An 8,654-nucleotide genomic window follows, 5' to 3' on the forward strand; every position below is an offset into this window, starting at 1 on the left:
CGCCACCAACGGCTGCTACGCGTGCCCCAACGGCTGCCGCGTGTGCGCGCTGCCCCCGAGGCAGCGGCGGGGCCCCCCCATAGGCGATTCCACGTACACGGTCAATGGCAAGAATGGGTTTGGCGYCGGTTTTAGACTGATTGTCCTGGAGAACTTCAGAGTTGCACTAGGGGGTCTTCATTTTGGCTGGCGTTAGGGATTTGTTGGATGGATTTATTGCACAGAGCTGGGCTAATCAGAAATCAGCTTTGGGAAGCACTCTTGATGGTTTGGCTGACAAAATTTTTAGCAGTGTGCTCTATGTAAGCCTAACTTGTGCAACTCTTATCCCAGTTTCACTTACCTCCATGATTATTTTGAGAGATGTAATGCTCATTGCTACTGTTCTTTATGTGCGATACAAAATGCTTTCTCCCTCGGGGAACACTCAGTAAGTATTTTAACCCCTGTTAGGCTTCCACCCAATTAAAACCARCATTCATTAGTAAAATGAACACAGTGGTTCAGCTAATTTTGGTGGCAGTTTAATAGCAGCTCTTGTTTTCAATTATGTGGACATTATATATCTGCAGACATTGCAGTAACTTCTCTCTTCATCTTTTTAAAATAATTTAATGTACTCCTGAAACAACGGGCAATTGTGATTAATTCTCATTGTGTGGAACAAAAAGCTATGACCAGGTAATGTCATAGACCCATATGGCTTTATTCTTCCAGGTTTATGCTTGACTGACATAGAAGTTAGATATTTATTGTTAATTAATTTATTGTACAAGGAGAAAGTAGTCAAATAAAACTAGTTTGAATCCAGGAATAACAGCTAAGAAAAAAGCCTTCAGGATAGACATGGCGGTATCAAAATGTACACCCACCTTAGTACAAAAGAAGAGAGTGGGAAGAAAGCCTGTCCGGTTTATTTATTTATTCATGCTATGAATGTCCTAGAGAAAGCAATCTTGATAGCAGTAAATTGATGGGAGGTATTTTCTTATTTTTGCTTTGTGCTGTACCTGCTATCTTGAAAACTAGGTTACTGAAGTCTCTTTGGAAAGCACCTGGAGAAATTGGTRGTTTTTGCTAAACTGTAGGAAGTGGAGGAGGGATCAAATGAAAACAGGCATACAGAAGCGTGCTTCTTTAAATGATGGCCTTTCCTTTTACTGCTGTCATTGAAGAACTCAGTACTTAGTGTAGCCAATGACTGGTGTTAACAAGCTGCGTCAACAGTTCTGTAAGAGTTCAGAATAAGGAGGCTGAGCAGCAGATAGCAAAAAAAACAAAAAACAAAAAAAACCCCAAGCCCAAAGCTTTTAAGGAGCTAGGAGCCTTTATCTTAACAGTCAATGTGTTTTTTCATCCTTTCAGAAAGCCAAATTTGGAATCACATCTGCAAAAGACACCTTGTTGCTGCTCTGGGACTCTCATGAGCGAGTTAATATGCAGTGAGTAATGGAGAAATGCTGAGTGTAACTTACTAGGATACTCTATAAATACTCTCAAAAATTTAAGGGGATGAGTCTAACAATGTATTCAGTGACGGCAGTGGTAGTGGAGAAGCAAGACTGTGGTAGTGGCTCACACCTGAATGGAATAGCCTTTGATAAAGAGGAGCACTGCTAATTTAGAAATGTGTATGGTTCTAACCTAGCGTCTGGGAAGGGAACAAAATAGACTGAAGCCAAAACTTCTGTCTTAGCTTTGGAGCTTGTTAAAATAACAATAAATTCAGGTCTTGCATTATTTGAAAGCTCCCCTACCCTACTACCAAGGAATAGATTCTCACATCAGTCAGTTCTCAAGCTGATAAAAATTGTGTAGGCTGCAAACACTGAAATATATCTTAGTCCTCCCTCCTATCAAACAAGTGTTAGTTGATATGATAAAAATTCAGCCCTTGTATGTAATTAAACTGAAGCACACTACTGATCATTGAATGACAGTTCGTTTCTCTAATCCTCCACTTGGCACTGAATTTCAGTATATAAACTGTAAATTGCATTTCTGTAGTGCACAATCTCAGACTGTGAGGTACAATAGGGAAGACACTTAAAAGTACAACTTTTCGTCATCATACTTAGATTCAAATGACTTACAGGAACTATTTTCCCCAAAGGTGCATCACAGCTTTCACGATATCACAACAGTATTGTAGTACTTGCCCTATTTGTTTGACATGTAATATAGGGAAAAGAGAGATGACTAGTATAGCAGCACACCCTAAGCCATGGGGACCTTTTGTTAATTTACAGATTGATTTTATTGAGATGCCTGAGAGCTGTAATTTTGAGTATATTCTTGTAATTATAGGCATGGTTTTGGGGTGGGTTCAAGCATACCTTTGCAAGCGTGCTGATGCCATTACAATGGCTAAGAAAATGTTGGAGAAACTGATCTCTTGATTTGGTATTCGCCTTATTCTGTTTAGTGATAGAGGAACGCATTTGACCAGGCAAGTTATCCAAACTATTTGCACAGCATTGCAAATAAAGCAGAAATTGTATTACGCATATCACCCACAGTCTAGTGGGGCTGTGGAAAGAAAGAAGTCAGATTTGAAAACGAGATAGGTGAAAATTTGTKCCTAAACAGGCCTTAAACGGCCAGATACTCTGCTTGTTGTTCTAATGTACATACACAATACTGTTAATAGAAAACAAGGGTTATTGCTGTATGAGATACTGACAGGAAGACCTATGAGGATGCCACATTCATTTCCTATGACTCTATCCCAAACTAACTTGCAAGTAACTGAAGAGGTACTGTTGAATTACTGTAAAGCCCTAACAAAGTGTGTAAGCTCTCTACCATACACAGGTACTTCAGGCCTTGCCAGAGCCACCTGTTGAACCTTGCCATTCCCCAGAGCCAGGAGATTGGGTGTATATGAAAGTGTTCCAGCAGAAGAATGCCTTACAGCTGCGGTGGAAAGGACCCTGCTGAGCGGTTCACTAACGCTGCAGTGAAGTGCAAGGACTTGCCTTGACTGGATTTCTGCATCKCAGTGCAAGAGAGTTCCACCCCCAGAGGGAAAGATATCACTTCTTCTGAGGAACACAGATTACCCAGTGGGTAAGCCACCATTTGTGTCTCAGTCAGCTTATAATCTTAGACCTAGATCTTAAATTGTATAAGACAGTTATTGAAAGATTGAACTTTTGGGGGCAATATTAGATATTAGTTTAGATATGCCATATCAGTTTAGATATGCCAGACATTCAGTCTTGAGATTCATGGTCCATGAACCGATTTCTCATGCCTGGCTCAGTCCCCCACCATGGGGGCCCAGCCTGGCTTTGCCCTGTGGGGAGATCCTTGGGGCTGGTGGGTGCCCTCCGTGGGGAGGGTGCTGAGGGTTGCTCTCCTCGGGTCCCTACCCATGGGCCATGTAGCTTGCCAGAGAGAGAGGCTGCTCCTGCGCCAGGGGAAGGGCTCTCAGCCTCCTGCACAAGCCATGTGCTCCAACCCCTTCCTGTCCTGCGGACTGTCTGCCAGAGTCACTCCCGGGTGTCGCTGCCTGTCCCATAGACCCTGGGGCTCCCACGATCTCATCAGTGCCGGGCAGAGGGGCAGACACACTGCCCTGGAGCTGCTAGCAGCATGTTGAGGCTGCCCAGGAGGTGGTTGTTCTTCATCAGCTGCCCAGCAGGTTGGCCAGGCCCTTTGTGCAGAGCTGCTTCCTGGCCCGTCCGTCCCCAGGCTGTGCAGGAGCCTGCGGTTTCTCCATGCCAGGAGCAGGACCCTGTGCTTGTTTGTCTTGAATGTCTCACCATTTCTGCCATACCACTGCTCCGGCCTGGGGAGGGCCCTCTGAACAGCTGCTGTCCTCCAGGGTGCTCTGCTCCCTCCAACCCTCCTCCCCTGTACCCCTGATTCCCCCTCCCTCCCAGCTTGGTGTCACCTGCAGACTTGCTGAGGGTGCTCCCACKCCCATCATGCAGGGTGTTAGGAAAGCCTTTCCCAGGACTATTTCCTCAGACTTCACCTCCCCATCACCTTCTCCCTAATGCACAGGACAGGACTTGCCCCTCACTTGATGATTGTGCAGCTTCTCCAGCAACCTCCTGTGCAGGCTCTGTCCTTTCTGCACAGTTTAAAAGGTTCTCTGCTAAGGAGTCTCTGTGTCCTGGCATAGGTAGTTACTGCTAGACTTTCTGTAGGGCTAGTTCTAGTGGAGCTAGTGGAGAGCTGGTTCTAGTCCACTTACGGTACACCACGGTTAGTGCACAGGATACTTCTGGTGTAGCTGCTTTTCAGTTCCTATCTAGTTAGTTCTCATAGAGTTACTGAATTCTGTGAAGCTGGAAAAGAAGGAGCACAGGAAAAAAGGGGTTCAATGCTCACCTCAGGAATTTGTGCTGTGACAAGAAACTTCTCAGAAGTTTCGGTGAGACTCCCAGGCAGGCATGCTTGGAAGCACATGTCTTCACTTGATGGGACCTCAGGAGTGTTGGCAAAGATGATGAAGGCTTTACAGCAGCGCACTCTTTCTCAGCTGAGGGAAGATTAGCTGCTGGTGTCTGCAGGCCCTTTTGCTCTGTKCTCCTGAAAGAAGCCAGAGGGGTCTGTTTTGAGCCCATGCTCTTGCAATTGTGGAAGTATTTACAGGTGTTTTTCTGTCCAAGAAGGTCAGATTTCATGGCATACAAAATACAGCCTTCAGTACCCCTACTTCAGGCAATGATAGAGTCTTTTCAGACTGGTAGCAGAGGTGGTTAAGTCAGAGCCTCTAAAACTACTACCGTCGCAGTCCAAAAACAGAGACAGTTTTAAGATACCTCCTATTCAGGAATCAAAGACCAAGTGTGAAAACCACAGTCGTTCTGGGCTCAGGAAAGAGCCACCAAACTTAGTCCTGGAGAAATAGTTGTGGAATCTACCCAATGATTGCCCAACCCCCAGGAATTAATGGGAAAGGGACAGAATTTGGCAACTTAGAAGCATACACAAATTATACAAAGTCAAGTCTTTTAGCTGTTGTTGAATGAATTTCTATAAACACCCCAAAAGGTGTTTCTTCTGCCTCAGAAGGCTGATCACCTGTCATGAGTGGACATTTTCACTTGAGCTTATTCATTCTTCTTTCACAGAATCACAGAATGGTTGAGGTTGGAAGGGACCTCTGGAGATCATCTAGTCCAACCCCCCTGCTCAAGCAGGGTCACCTAGAGCACGTTGCACAGGATCACATCCAGGTGGGTTTTGAATATCTCCAGAGAAGAGACTCTGGGCAACCTTTTCCAGTGTTCTGTCATCCTCACAGTCAAGAAGTTTTTCCTCATGTTCAGATGGAACTGCCTGTGTTTCAGTTTGAGTCCGCTCATCTAGCCCACACTTCCTGAGCTTACGTATGAGGATGTTATGGGAGACAGTGTCAAAAGCCTTGCTGAAGTCAAGGTAGACAACATCCACTGCTTTCCCCTCATCYACCCAGCCAGTCATTCCATCAGAGAAGGCTATCAGATTGGTTAAGCATGATTTCCCCTTGGTGAAGCCATGCTGACTACTCCTGATCACCTTCTTGTCCTCCACATGCTTGGAGATGGCCTCCAGAATGAGCTGCTCCATCACCTTTCCAGGGATGSAGGTGAGGCTGACTGGCCTGTAGTTGCCTTGGTCCTCCTTCTTGCCCTTTTTGAAGACTGGAGTGACATTGGTTTTCTTCCAGTCTTCAGGCACCTCTCCTGTTCTCCATGACCTTTCAGAGATGATGGAGAGTGGCTTAGCAATAATGTCCGCCAGCTCCCTCAGCACTCGTGGGTGCATCCCATCAGGGCCCATGGATTTGTGGGTGTCAAGTTTGCTTAAATGATCTCTAACCCCATCCTCCTCGAGCAAGGGAAAGTCTTCCTTTCTCCAGACTTTCTCTCTTGTCTCCAGRRTCTGGGGTTCYTGAGGGCTGGCCTGAGCAGTAAAGACTGAAGCAAAGGCGGCATTCAGTAACTCTGCCTTCTCTGCATCCTTCGTTACCATGGTGCCCACCCCATTCAGCAAAGGGCCCACATTTTCCCTAGTCTTCCTCTTGCTACTGATGTCTTTGAAGAAGCCCTTCTTGYTGTCCTTGACATCCCTTGCCAGACTTAATTCCAAATGGGTCTTAGCCTTCCTCATCGCATCCCTGCATACTCTGACAACGTTCCTATATTCCTCCCAAGTGGCCTCTCCCCCTTTCCACTTTCTGTATACCATTGCACAGGTGCCCAGAAGCCCCGCCAGTGATGGGAGAAAGGAAAACTGCAGTAAAAAATGCCCATGTCTTGAAAGAGCTGGTAACAGCAATGGAAAAGACAAACAGTTTGGGAGAGGTAAAAGAATTGCATGGCAGTGAATGGCTTTACTTAGCATGAGAGAGTGGGGTGCTCAGACCAGGAGGCAGAAAAAGAGGTGATGTCCAGGAACTGAACGCACTCTGGGCTTTCCACTTACCTTCCTGGCAAGGGCTGAAGTGAAAATAGGAGGCACTGGGGCTCACGTTGGTTGCATGGGAACAGGCAGGAGAACAGGGCCAGGCAGCAAAATGTCAGGTCAAAGGGCCTCTCCATGGAGCCGAAAGCACGAGCAGGCACGGCAGGGAGCGAGGGTGTGGGGAAAGATGGGCAGTCTCGCAGCCTTGGAAAGGCTTGAGGGGTGCTTCCCACCGCAAGGGTGGCTCCCCATGTGGAGCATGGCTGCTGGTGGTGCTGGCAGTCGAGTCGGGGCCGGGTAGGCYCTGTGGGCAGAGGTGGGTGCTGGGCCGTGTGCGGGTGGGTGGGTGGTGCTGGGGGAGCTGGTGGCTGGCTTGGCTCGGCTGCCCATGGGGGCACAGGCTGCGGCAGGGCAGGCAGGGCAAGCAAAGGGCTGCTGCTGGGGGAAAGGCAGTTGCTGGTGGTGGGGCCCTGCAGTAGCGAGAGTGAAGCAGTGCTGGGGCTAGCAGGTGGGCTGTGGGCAGCACTGGAGCTGTGGTGCCTGGGCAGGGATGGGTGCTGAGGGCCAGGGGCTGTGTCTGGGATGCGGGACTGGGCTGCTTGGGGCTGCCTTGGTCTCGCCTGGCCCAGCCTGGGAAAAAAACTGTGCTGAGAGAGCTGTGCCCAGTGGCAGAGGGGTTGCTTGTGGCGACTGCTGGGCTGTGAAGGTGCTGGGGGGCTCATGGGCCTGGGTCCCCCTGGCCTGGCCTGGCCCAGCACCAGGGCCGAGGTGAGAGGACAAGAGAGCATGAGTGCCAGTTGCTACTGAGCAGGTGGGAGGAGAGCTGCTCAGGGCAGCAGGAAGCAGGCAGCACTGCGGGCTGAGATATGCCCCGGGCGTGGGGTGCTCCAAAATGCCACTGTCTGGGGAAGCAGTTTTCCTCCCTGACACTTTCCAGAGGTTGCTCTTACTTATCTGAAAGCCACTTGAGGCGCGAGCAGATCTGAAGAATATTAACCTCTGAGCTGCCTTGCGAGGATTCTGAAGGAGTTCTTTGCCTGTATCCAAATCTGATTGGTTTGAAAGCCCTTGCCTAATAGACAATGGAATAAGCAGTAGCACAGGTGACGCCAGAAAAACCGCCTGTCACCGTTTGGGCAAAGATGATCAAGTTTTCCGTTGCTTTCTTTTGAGAGAGGCATTGAGATTACTTGGAAGATGTCCAGATGTGTGTAGGTCCAAAGGCACTGACAACCACTGGTCTCCTAAAAATGCCAGGCACGAGACTTTCAGGCAATGCACATGCGAAAGGAAGTCCGAACACCTCGATGTCAACAGATCATGTATGTATACGCAATATATATGGAACAACAACAGCAACAAATAGCCAGTAAGAAAACTTAAAAGGATTTATATGAGTTTTGTTAATATAGCCTCGCTATATTTGGATRTATATACAAACAGATGTATTTATATTATATCTACAAGCTCTCTTTACTGAATTATGCATTGATGACAAAACAGCGAATAATGAAAAAGAATGGAGGAGTAGAAAGCACCTTTCCTGTTACTGAGCAGAGGAGAAGTTTTCAATTTCTTCCTTCATTTCCTAAAAAAAGATAAAAAAGAAGAAGAATCACCAACAAAACAAAGGCAAACTTACTATAAGCTGGAATAGAAACGTAAAAATCCTGTAGCTAGCTGCTTTGTATAAAACAAAAGGCTCTGTAGATGCCTTCCAGATGGAAGTCAGCAACCTGTATGTAACACAGACTGCTAAGCAGGAAAGAGAGGAATAGTGAATAAGCAGGATATCCACAGTGCACAAGGAAGAAGTGCAGAACAGTGACAGGAAGTGCTGTGTAAACAAGGTACCTCTATTAACTGTGTTTTGTCATCGTCTTGCYGRTGGYGGTAAACACACTGGCTGAGCACCGGATGTAGTTTTTTGAGGTGGCGGATGTTGCAGTCCTTTGTTGCCTCACCAACGACATTCAGCAGTTGCTGAAGAAAAAAGGGAGACAGTACAAGTTTACAGTAGCGTGAGATCTTTTGAATAGGCTCTCGATGTGTTCAGACACAAAAGAAAATGGTCCAGCATAACTCGCATCCTCCTTTATTGTATCGCTAAGTAAAAAAAGAGTGAAACATCCAAGAACAGACTAAATATCGCAGCATATTTCCAAGGAGCAAATAAGCTCCTTTGTCTGACTTGCGAGAAAAAGCAAGGCTCCAGTTTCAGCTAGCATTGTGTTGCTCCTCGGGCTATCACC

The 8,654-nt window shown here is 47.1% G+C and overlaps 1 pseudogene; it reads left to right on the forward strand.

Annotated features, from left to right (window-relative positions):
• Positions 1 to 104: 104 nt before the first annotated feature.
• LOC112969680 lies at positions 105 to 2,143 on the forward strand (annotated as a pseudogene).
• Positions 2,144 to 8,654: the final 6,511 nt, after the last annotated feature.

Source organism: Apteryx rowi, unplaced genomic scaffold (genome assembly GCF_003343035.1).
Source record: "Apteryx rowi isolate R43461 unplaced genomic scaffold, aptRow1 scaffold_363, whole genome shotgun sequence".
Classification (NCBI taxonomy): Eukaryota; Metazoa; Chordata; class Aves; order Apterygiformes; family Apterygidae; genus Apteryx; species Apteryx rowi.